This window comes from Prionailurus bengalensis, chromosome B3, assembly GCF_016509475.1.
Source record: "Prionailurus bengalensis isolate Pbe53 chromosome B3, Fcat_Pben_1.1_paternal_pri, whole genome shotgun sequence".
Taxonomy (NCBI): domain Eukaryota; kingdom Metazoa; phylum Chordata; class Mammalia; order Carnivora; family Felidae; genus Prionailurus; species Prionailurus bengalensis.
In genome coordinates this window covers 39,611,873-39,624,042 of record NC_057355.1, presented here as the reverse complement: position 1 = coordinate 39,624,042, position 12,170 = coordinate 39,611,873, and the positions used below count along the sequence as shown (strand labels likewise).

The 12,170-nt window shown below is 40.5% G+C and overlaps 1 protein-coding gene across 6 annotated transcripts in view; it reads right to left on the bottom strand.

The window, feature by feature from the left end:
* DENND4A (DENN domain containing 4A) overlaps nucleotides 1-11,493 on the bottom strand; it is a 131,863-nt gene extending 120,370 nt beyond the window's left edge. For 2 of the 6 annotated variants that reach the window (XM_043555122.1, XM_043555126.1), the window contains exon 1: nucleotides 11,184-11,493. The gene's annotated coding sequence lies outside the window, so the exon portion shown is untranslated. The remainder of the gene's footprint in view (nucleotides 1-11,183) is intronic. The other 4 variants (XM_043555123.1, XM_043555127.1, XM_043555124.1 and 1 more) reach the window with 2 other exon arrangements.
* Nucleotides 11,494-12,170: the final 677 nt, after the last annotated feature.

Below are 12,170 nucleotides of genomic sequence, written 5' to 3'. Positions count from 1 at the left end.
GTGCCAGACACTGTTCTGAGTGCTTACTTGAATTAACAGATTTAAGTTTCACAATAATCTTAGGAAGAATTCACTATTCCCATTTTACCAGGGAAGAAATGGAGGTACAGAGAGATAACACAGATAGTCAAAGAGCAAGGTCAGGTTTCAATCCCTGACATTCTGGGTTCAGAACCAACTACTTTATATTACCTCTCCAATACTACAATCATTCTCTCAAAAAACTCTTATGGAGGGACGCCTGGGCGTCTCTCAAAAAACTCTTATGGAGGGACGCTTTTGAGGGCGCCTGGGTGGCTCAGTCGGTTAAGCGTCTGACTTCAGCTCAGGTCACAATCTCGCGGTCCGTGAGTTCAAGCCCCGCACCGGGCTCTGGGCTGATGGCTCAGAGCCTGGAGCCTGCTTCCGATTCTGTGTCTCCCTCTCTCTCTGACCCTCCCCCCATTCATGTTCTGTCTCTCTCTGTCTCAAAAATAAATAAACTTAAAAAAACAAAAACAAAAACACAACTCTTATGGAGTAAATTCCCTGTGCCAGGCACTGTTTCTAGGTGCCTGAGATATAACACAGTTAGTAATAGATTATTTCACGAGGGACTTGATAATCCAGTCAAGAGTATGGGTCTGAGAAGACTTTCTGGAGGAAGGAATGCTTAGGCTGAGTCTTAAAAGATGCAAAAGAGTTAGATACGCAAAAGGAAAAGGGAAGGAGAAAATGAAATCATTCCAAGCAGAAAGACTATGTAAACAATGGTCAACAATTGAGAAATAGCTGTACATTCAGGGAATCTTCAACAAGTACAAGTAGTTCTGTATGGCTAGAGTGGAAAATGAAAAACAGAAATTATAAAGGTTAAGATTAGAGAACCAGTCAGAGGCCAAACCATGGTCAGTCTTAATGACATGGTAAGGAGTGCAACTTTATCCAGCTGACAATGGGAGTCAATGATGAATCTTCAAACTGCATGTTAGACACACCCATCTGGCAATTCTGATAAGCTGAATCTCGGGGAGATGAAACTGAAGACAGGAAAACCAGTGCAAAAGTAAGGAAGTAGATCCTAATAAGGCGGAGGTTAAAACAGGGATGCTAGGGAAGGGACTGATTCAGAAATATATTTAGGAGATAAAGCCAATAGAATTCAGAGAATGAATGGATGGGAATGAGAGAGAAAGAGGGGGAGGAATCCTAAATGACTCCTAAGTTCCGTGGATGATGAAGTCAACAGCAGATTATGATGTCTTTGGAAGACAACAGATCAAAGCAAAATTTTAGGCAGGTAAATTCAGTTTGGACAAGTGGAGTTTGAGGTGAAGATAAGTAAGGAGCTAGATAAGATATCTGATGCTTTGGAAAGATGCTAATGCTGGGAAAACAGCTTGGCAAGTAATTGGTAGATATATGGTAACTGAATCCACAGAGGTAACTGTGACCTGCCAAGGAAAATGTGAAGGCTGAGAAGCACAATGAGCCAACCCCAAGAACACCGCTTCTTATGGGATAAGCAAGATAAGCAGAAGAGGGCAGCATGGTGGAAGTCAAGGGGTGGAGTTTCATGAGAAAAGGGCCCAAAGTATTATTGTTTACTTCAGCAAGAGCAAGTTTAATAACATGAAGAAGTAGAAGTAGAAATTAATACTTCATAATAATATGAAGAAGTAGAAAGTAGATTGCAGTGGATAAACAAAAAATGGGAGAAAAAGAGGTAATTTCAGCCAACGCAGAGTACTCTGTCAATTTCCTCATCTATAAAATTGAGATAATGGGTTATTTGGATTCCTAAATGACTTACTGCATGGAGCCTCACATATAATAAGCACTACAGGTTTATTACTATTATTTTTTGCACTTGCTCACTACACTTAGCCACCCTGAGCGCCTTTCTATTCTCATCCCAAACTCCTTTGTACTGCAAGGCTTTGCACCTGATGCTGTCCCACAAGGATCCCTCTTTCCTCAGCTCGTCACATAACTGACTCTCTCATCTGTCAATATCATCTCCTGAGAAAGGACTTCCGGAGGAAGTACCCTCTTTCGGTCATTCTCTCCTCTCATCCTGGTTGACTTCCTTCATAACTCTTAGCCTTCTTTCCACCTCTCTTGTTTAATTGGAGGTAATACAGCAAAGTGATGGAGAATGCAGGCTCCGTGGTCAGCCTGGCTGCACTCACATTCTGGCTCCGCCAACAACTAGCCATGTGACATTGGACAAACTGCTTCATCTCTCGGTGTCTTCCTCATCTTTAAAAGAGGCAAAATAATAAAGTACTTACCTCATAGACTTCTTGAGGGAATTAAATGAGTTAATCCGCATAAAATTACTGTAAGAATACAGGTACATTTTGAGCACTCAATTATATAATTGTTTGCTTGCAATCATCTCCAAAGCTTCACTTCACTTCACTTAATGGCACATCTCAACATGTGCTATTAAAAATATTTGAAGCTAGGGGCGCCTGGGTGGCGCAGTCGGTTAAGCGTCCGACTTCAGCCAGGTCACGATCTCGCAGTCCGTGAGTTCGAGCCCCACGTCGGGCTCTGGGCTGATGGCTCAGAGCCTGGAGCCTGTTTCCGATTCTGTGTCTCCCTCTCTCTCTGCCCCTCCCCCGTTCATGCTCTGTCTCTCTCTGTCCCAAAAATAAATAAACATTGAAAAAAAATTTAAAAAAAAAAATTTGAAGCTATAAAAACTCTCAGTCCAAATCATAAAGATGTCAACTAATAACCAAATGAAGGAGTACTGTTCTGACTAAACCTCAAGAAATATTACTTTCAGAGATTTTTTTTTTTTTTGGCCCCAAAAGTAGCGGGGGAGGGAAGCCATACAAAACTAAGGGTCTATAATTAAGCAAGGGAAGTTTTGTTGACTTTTAAAATTTTGATAAATTTTTAAAAATGTTTATTTTCGAGTGAGAACACAAGCAGGGGAGGGGCAGGGAGAGAGGGGGACAGAGGATCCAAAGTGGGCTCTTCTCTGACAGCAGACAGCCCTATGTGGGACTTGAATTCACAAACTGTGAGAGAGGAGTGCCTGGGTGGCTCAGTCAGTTAAGCACAAACTGTGAGATCATGACCTGAACCGAAGTGGGACATTTAACTGACTGAGCCACTGAGATGCCCCTGAGCTTTGGTAAATTTTTGATAAGATGTAATTACTGTATAATTTAGACTAATTTATAAAAAGTAAAATTAAAATATGAAAGATGGGGGGAAAAAAGGTTCTGCCAAGTTCTGACCTCAGTAACTGAAAAACAGTGTTTTCACTAGAAACTCTAAGAGTAGAGACAAAAGAACTGTACATAAAACTGCTCTACTTGGGGGGGGGGGGACACCTCTCTTCTCCCTCTCTCTCTCTGCCCTCCCATACTCAGACACACACATGCTCTCTCCCTCTCTCAAAATAAATAAAAACTCTAAAAAATCTGCTCTAGTTGGTACAGTTGTTTCTGTTGTACATGTATGACAGGACTGACCAAATAAGTAAATAGATGGCAAACAGTGAGAGTCAGGTTTCTTACTTTTGGAGGGAGAGGTTATAGCTAAGCAAGAGTGTACAGCTAGGATGAACCAGAAGGCACTGAAGTAGAGTCAAAGGTAACAGTATAAACTCATGTTTAGCTTCAGATAGATTAAAAAAAAAAAAAAGAGTTGTATGTTTGTATATGTGCATTAATATGCATACATATACTTCCTAGGTCTGTGCACTGAGAAAGCCTAAAAGCGATGATATCCCTGCAGCAATGAGCACACCCAGAAACCAGATCTTGGTTTCTAATATCATTCTCTAATAGAAGTAACAAGGGATCCTTGGAGAAATAGTTGACTGGGGGACTGAGGCAGGGAATACACAAGATGAGTTTGGGGCATATTGTTTCTAGTGCCAGAAAGTAAAGAAGTGCTAATAATAATAATAATAATAATAATAATAATAATAATAATACCAATATGTCTTACTGGTCACAGGAACTAACCTGAAAGAGGCAGAACAACTTAAGCAATAACATAAAATGGTAGAGGATCATAACCCAAAGTTATAAAATGAATATCCAGCACTACATATGGATTGAATAAAAAATAATGGGGGAAAAGAGAAAAACCTCCCTTACAAAGAATTCCAAATAATTTTGCAGGTATTTCCCCTTCAAGGAGTTGGAACTCAATTCTCCACACACTGAGTATGGTTTCCACAAATGACTTGTTTCCAAAAAGTAGAGTATGGGAAAAGTTTACAGTAGAGACACTTGGCAACACTGCCTCAACCAGGTAATTGAGGCTAAAAATATCAGCGCAGGGACACCAGGGTGGCTCAGGCGGTTGAGCATCCAAGACTCCTGATACAGGCTTAGGTCCTGACCTCTAGGTTGTGAGGATGAGCCCTGGCATCAAGCAGAGCCTGCTTGGGATTCTCTCTCTCTCTCTCTCTCTCTCTCTCTCTCTCTGCACCCTCCCCCCAACTCGTGTGAGCACGTTCTGTATCTCAAAATAAATAAACATTTTTTAAAAATAAAAAAATTAAAATAACACTGCTAAGTCATAGGGATAGTATGTACCCTTCAGATGATGTAATTAGGATGGCATTTTTACCTCTGTGGTCGTCCTCCCCCAAACCTATACCTCAGGCTAACACTGAGAAAAATATCAGACAAACCCAAACTGGGGTACTCTCTACAAAATATCTGACCCAAACTCCTCAAACCTGTCAAGGTCATCAAAAACATGGAAACTTTGAGAAGCTGTTACAGCCCACAGGAGCCAAAGGAAATGGAACAAATAAATGTACTGTGGTATTCTGGAACCCAGAAAAGACATTAGGTAAAAACTAATGAATTGGAGTAACATATGGACTTCAGTTAATAGTAATGTCCCATTGGTTGCTTGGTTATAACAAACGTAACACAGAAATGTCAGATATTAACAACAGGGGAAACTGGGTGCAGGGTACATGGTAACTCCCTGAAACTTTTCTGTAAATATAAAACTACTCTAAAATTAAGTTTATTTAAAATAACAGTAATAATAGGGAAGCTATTCTCTTAACCAGACTGATTTTAGTCCTGTAAGTCATGTATAGTAGGTTGGACAGCAAGAGAAATAAAGTTAATACTGTGCAAAACAATCTCAATATTGATGAATAGTTTCTAATATTGGACATGTAACTACAGTCATTTAATTTGTGTACATTTTTAGTTGGTATGCACTTTAGGAGCAGAAAACTCTCCTCTAAGCAGGACTCATATTTTGGATTAAAGAAAAATTGTCATACTAATATTAGTAAAGATTCCACCTGGTTTTTGAGGTCCTAAAAGTTTAAATAGTTTTAGGCAAAATATATTCACAGTACATTACTGAAACATTTCCCATACTTTCAGAAGGAGAAAAATGTAGCTATATACTGTAAGAAAATACATTGGAAAATTCACTAATAATATACTACAGTATAAAATTTACAAAAACCTGGGTCCTTAATGGTCACTGTTCAAAAAATCTAGAAACTTCAAAAAACAAAAACAAACTTTACCAACAAACAAACTTCACTAACATTTGTAACTATCTTAAATATATTTAAAAACAAACCAAAAAACCTCCTACAAATCATTAAAAAAAAGGAAAAAAATACAACCCAATAGAAAATGTGTAAAGGACAGGTATAGGCAAATCACTTAAGAGGTAACTAAAAATGCTCATGCATAAGAAAGATGAAAGAAAATAAAAACAGAAAATGAAATGCGATTTCACATGAATTAGATGGGAAAAAATCAAAAGTTTGACAACATTAAATGTTGGTAAGGATATGAAGGAACAGAAATTATTCGTCAATATCCCATAAATATCCTATACAGGGAACGAGGCTTCTATCCTAAGACCCAGCAATTTGACAATTAGGTATATGACGTGGAGAAACTGGTATGTGCTTCAGAAGATAGAAGGATGTTCATGAGGCACTGTTACAATGCATAAAAAATAAAAAACAATCTAAATATTAAATTTGATTTAGCAAATGATAAATTGCAGGATATTTATTTAACGGAACACTACGCCAGTCAACATAAGTGAGCTAGACCTAGAGGGTTGACAAGGATGGGGGAGGGGGGTAAAAATTAAAAAAGCAAGTTTCAAAATATGTATACCACAATAAAATCACATTAACAGCTGCTTAAGTTACTTTCTTTCTTTCTAAAGAAGTTGCTTTAGAAAGTTGCTTTCTAAAACAACCTTGTGAGATAGGTAGATCCATTATCCCTATTTGATAGATGAGGACATTGGAGGCATGCAAAGATTTTAAAATTTGCCTAAGGTCACAAAACTATTAAATAGCAATCAAGATTTAAATCAAGGGAGTATGGCTCCAATGCCCACAGCTCTTCAAAAGCACTGAAAACAATGCCAGGTACTGTTCACATATGGAGTTTATGAAAAGGTAAAATGGAAGGATACACATCAAATTTATTATAACAATTGCCTCTGGGAGGGATTATGAAGAGAGAGGCAGGAAGGATGAAACTGGGGAGAACAAAAGGACTTTAACTTGATCAGCAGTGTTCAAGTACAGTATAAAGTTCTACCTGCTCTGTTAGTATTCAGTGTGATAACTGTGATATACATAAATCTTTTATATTAAAATTATATCTGGGGGCGCCTGGTTGGCTCAGTGGGTTAAGTGTCCAACTCCTGATTTCAGTTCAGATCATGATCTCATGGTTCATGAGTTTGAGCCCCAAGTTGGGCTCTGCACTGTCAGTGAGGCTCCTGCTTGGGATTCTCTCTCTCCCTTTCTGCCCCTCCCCTGCTTACTCACATTCTCAATCTCTCTCTCTCAAAATAAATAAACTTAAATATATATATATATATATATACACACACACACACACAAATACATATACTTATATATATACATTTATGTATATATAATTAAATATACTTCTATATATACTTATATATATATTTATGTATATATACTCATATACATGAGTATATGTATGTATATATATTTATACTCATATATATATAAACTTAAATATACACATACATATATAGGTCTATACCTATGTCTATATATCTGAAGCAAAAATGAAAAAATATTAACACTTTTTATGGTGAGTATATGTATGCTTACCACTCTTTTGGGTAATTTTCTACATTTTTAAAGCTTTTCAAAAATAATTATGTCTCATCTACAAAATATTACAGGAAAAATAAAAAGAGATTTAAGAAATTTCCAATCTACCTATTTCAGCTTTTATTTGGAAAGGAAAACAGCTAAACTGTGAGTTAATGTATGTATGTATATGGAAAATCCATTTTTATAAGGATCCAAAGAGATACTAAAAGCATACCAGAAACAGTATATCTTACTATACATTTTGACGACTGACTATTCTCAGTGAAAATAAAGTATAACACCAGTAGGAAAACTCCCCTGATATCTCTCCACCTTTTTTATTTTTTTAATGTTTATTTTATTTTTTTGAGAGAGATAGAGCATGAGCAGGGGAGGGACATAGAGAGAGGAAGACACAAAATCTGAAGCAGGCTCCAGGCTCTGAGCTGTCAGCACAGAGCCTGATGCAGGGCTTGAACCCACAAACTGTGAGATCATGACCTGATCTGAAGTTGGCCGCTTAACTGACTGAACCACCCAGGCGCTGCGCCCCCCCACCCCAACCTTTTCCCTTGCTAGTTTGTCTCTTCTCTCTGTTGGTCTTTACTTGTTTATGCTTTTTAGAAGAAGGAAGCAAGGAGGTACTGAGAAATTGTCATACACTTTAAAATTAACAGTAATAGCCACAGATGAACATACATGTGGCCCTTCTGAATGTAAAATTCCCCAGCACACAAATAATGCTCCAAAAATTTATTCATAAATTGGTTGTTTGGAACTCAAAATATATTTTCCCATAAAGAAAGTTAAAAGAGGGTATGACCACCAGGAAAAAGATACTGGGAAAGCAGAGTACACAGTATGCACTGGCGGCCCAAGAAGAAAAGAAGGGGTTCTCAACCAGAGTTTGAGGACAGAAATCATGCTTCATTCACCTGTGTATCCTCAGTGACTAGCAAAATACCTGGCACCTCATAAACATTCAAAACCCGCTGCCTACTGACTGATGAGGTACAGAGGAAACGACGGAGTCAAGCAGTCCATCAATAGGTGGCACTGTCAATATAAAGTAGTTTGGGTGTAAGATCCACACAGAAAGGAGGTTGGACAGTAACAGTGTGCATGAATATAAGCATCTACATCTGTAAAACCACTACCAAATTGGTGCTGGTAACCATGTGCCTTCACCTAAATTATTAGCTCCTTCCATTACTGTGTACTGCGTAAGCACCATGTTTTGAGTTATCTTTCTAATAATGAATCATAAGACAGTCTATTGGAGCAGTGGCTTTGTGGGATTTTTAGGATTTTCTCCTATGACCCTTGAAAATATTTTAATATCACTTTTGTGATTATCAGAGTAATACTATTCAGAAGACAGAAAAAAGTATAAACACTAAAATAAAAATCATCTACAATCCCATCATCCAGACATCTTTTAATATTTTATTAAAATATTTATTTCCTGCCAATGATTTTGCCATTTGTATGTGATATGTTATAAATAATAACAAAGCATATTCTTTATGTTCTGATTTTTTTCTCAACATTATATTGTACTTTCTCATGCCAGTAAATATTTCCAAAAACGTGACTTTTAATAACTGCATGGATTATCGTTAGTTTCACTATTCCTCTATTATATGGTATTTTGACTACTGTAAAATTTTCACCATTATAGTAATAAACTATGTAAATTAATCCTGTTTAGTGTAAAGTTCTACACCACTGTTTTAGAATTCAAAGTGATAACTATGATGTACGGTAATAAAATGCGGAGTGCTTCACTTCCCCCAAGTCACAAGTTCTACTGAGCAATGATCAATAATCTAGGGTATTAAACAAGTAAGAAGTTTTTATCAACTTTTCTTAAGTCATTTCATCTTTCACATCTAGTAAGCAAGAGGAAAGTCCCAAGATAAGTCTCTGACATCAGAGAGGATGAAAATAATAAGTCAATTTTCTTGCTACAGCCCCTGTTGTTTTTCACTTGGAATAATCAGCCATCAACTTAAATAGGAATAATATAAGATTTGTAATATACATCTCTATCTGTATCAGTTCTTAAATCCAGGTTTCCATAGTAAGTGGATGGCTTAGAAAAAATCTGCAAACAAAAAGATAGTGTAAATAATATCACTCAACGACAAAGAAAAGTTTTCTTTTACAATTCTGCCATGATTTTTATTATTTTTGAACAAGTTAATAAATGTCATATACTCTATTCCCTCTTATAGCTTCCCAATTATTCCAAATATTATTCAAGTTACCATAAATAGGCCAACAGTTCCAGGAGCTTAAGAATCAATAACTATTTAAGCCAGTGGTAATTCATGTGGAAAAGTTCAGAACAAATCAGCATCAGCTTCCTGGCTCTCTTGCACAAACAAAAAATTTATATCGCTTCACCAATTTTCAAAAGTGCAAATTTGTGTACATAGATTTAAAACTCAGGCCAAAATTTACTCATATTTAGTTCAATTGGGCTGGTGTCAAGATCAATTAATTTTCCTAAAAAGTACATTCTTTAAAAATTCCACAATGAAGTAAGTCTATGTTTATTCATTCAGAAAAAGAAAATTATGTAACATATAGTATATATAATGATGATGAGGAGGAGGATATATGCTATTGTGGACTCCTATTAAGAGGTGCAATTCAAAGGGAAATTGTGAAAATGAAGTAACCGTTGCCCAAAATGTCTAATTCTGGCCAAAACAAAACAAAGTTCCCATAAAAGAAGCCACATACAATCTTTTGTTTCATTATAAGTTCAACCAGGGTTCAAATAGCTTAGAAATTCTGTATACTTACTTTTCAAAAGCTGTATACTTTTCAAAAGCTGAATCCCAGAACTATCTGCTTTAAACATAAACTGAATAACTTGCCCAAGAGTCCTCACTTATTACCTAACCTTGGGTCCCCCAGAGACGACTTTTTACAATAATCTCAAGTGTACTACAATAGATTAGTGTAACCTGGGCTACGCTGTTTACAGGTGTCTCTGCCTCCTTCCCCCAAGACGAGAAGAGGTAGACTAGAGCAAGCACAAAATAGTGACTATATACAACAAACAACAGCTTACAATCTTGTAAAATTGTTTCTTTTACACTTGGGCTATTATTTTCATTAACGTATAATGCATTTTAAAGAATAACATATTCAGGGAGCAATACAATTTCTGTCCTCACGAGTCTCTAGCTGGCTGACACGCGTTTTCTCCTCAAATAAATACATGCCTGTTGACTGATGCCTGTCCTGCTGTTGCAAACAACAAATAACTGTCCTGTAAGACAAAAACCCTTCTCTAAGGCTCCAGGCGTAACCATACGTTTGAATTAAAAGCACCCTGGAACAATAACAAAAATCTTCCAGCACATCTGTCATTTAAAAGCACGATAATGAAAAGCTGTCGCTGCGACCCAGTTTTAGGTCACAAGCTCCCCCCCCCCCGAAAGCGATAAACTTCAAAGGGAATGGTGGCGACCAGGAACGTTTACCCCCTCCCCCCCCCCCCCCCCAAAAAAAAAGACGAAAAAAAAAAAAAAAAGCAAGTGACCAACTTAAACGCTAGCCCGGCCCACGCTGGCCGGGGTTACCTAAGCAGACCCCTAGGAGAAAATCGGGCCTCTGGGGGCCCGCCAGGCTCCCGCTGCTGCCCGTTTAAAATATCGAGCAGGTGGGATTCCGGAAGGCCACCTCCGTCTTACGTAACGGGCTTGTCAAAAATCCGAGCTCCAGGACCTCCCTTCTCAACGCCCCCGCCCCCACCCCACCCCCACCTCCCAACAACCGGAGCCCCAAGCTAGCCCGGAATAGAAAATCTGGAATGAAAACACCAGAGCCCCCCATGCGTCCGACACAGAGGTGCGGGCGCTACTCTCAGCACCGCCGTGCCATCCCAGAGCGGACCTAGCCCGCGGAGGACGGCCCGGCTCTGAAACGCCCCCGGGCGGAGGTCGCGGCCATCCGTGCCACCTCTCCCAGCCCGGGCGACCCCGCTCTCGAGACCACCGCTGTCACCGCTCCGGGCCGTGACAGCTCCACATGCAGCTGCTGTCCGCGCCGCTACCCCCGCACTCACCTCACCGCTGGCTCCAGCGCGAGCAACGGGTCGAGCTTAGAGAGTGGTGCACTGTCCCCTCCCGACGGCGGCGGGACACGAGGGGCTGGATGCCGCGGCGCTCTGAACCCGCTTAGCTCATCCCCTCCCGGCGCTCCGCCCTGCGCGGCACCCCCGCCCGCCCAGGCCTGCCGTCTCAGTCAGACGGGACTCCCCCTCCCCTCGCAGCCGCTGCTGCCTCCGCCTCCTTCTCTGGCTCCAGCCGCCGCGGCCGCCGCCGCTGCGACCGGTGCCATCTTGGCAGTGACGGAGGGGCAGGGGCGGGGATCGCGGGCCACAAGGGCCAATCGGGAGCCAGGCCCAGCCCGAGGGGGCGGAGCAGCGCCGGCTTGATGGTCGTGGGGTCCTAGCGCCTGCTTCTCAATGGGCGGAGAAGGTGGGCGGGGCCGAGCCGCGCTCACCCGTGACGCAAGCAGTAGTTGGGGAAATGCACGCTAGTTCCCCCTGCGGTCGGGAGATCCCGAGCCCGAGGCGGGCGTGGGTGAGACACACCTTCCCTTCCCCTTTCACCACCCGGAGCGTCGGGGATCTGTCATGGGCTAACCGACCTGTTTCCTCCTTCCTCCCCAGCGGCCCCTGGAGTCCTGACATTGCCTAGCCAGAGCTAGGCACGATTGTCTGAGCGGCTGCCCCTACAACAAGGGCTCTCAGATTCCCCCAGGAAAACCCCCGAGGGTTTAGCAACCACCTAGTAGGTTTCGGTCCCAAGATACTGAAGGTCAGGTAAAATGGGGAATTCTAGGGGGTTCTCTGAAAAGTACGTTGATAAAACATCTATTGTTGACTGAAGGGGTGTCGATTACATTGGATTAATGGGATATGGCCTACTTAAACCTGGCTATGGCTCCACCATTAGTGGGTGTTGGCAAATTGCCTCTAAGAAATGAGAGTAATGAAGTTTGATTACCGCCACAGGGTTGCTCTGAGGGTTAAATGGTATAATACATG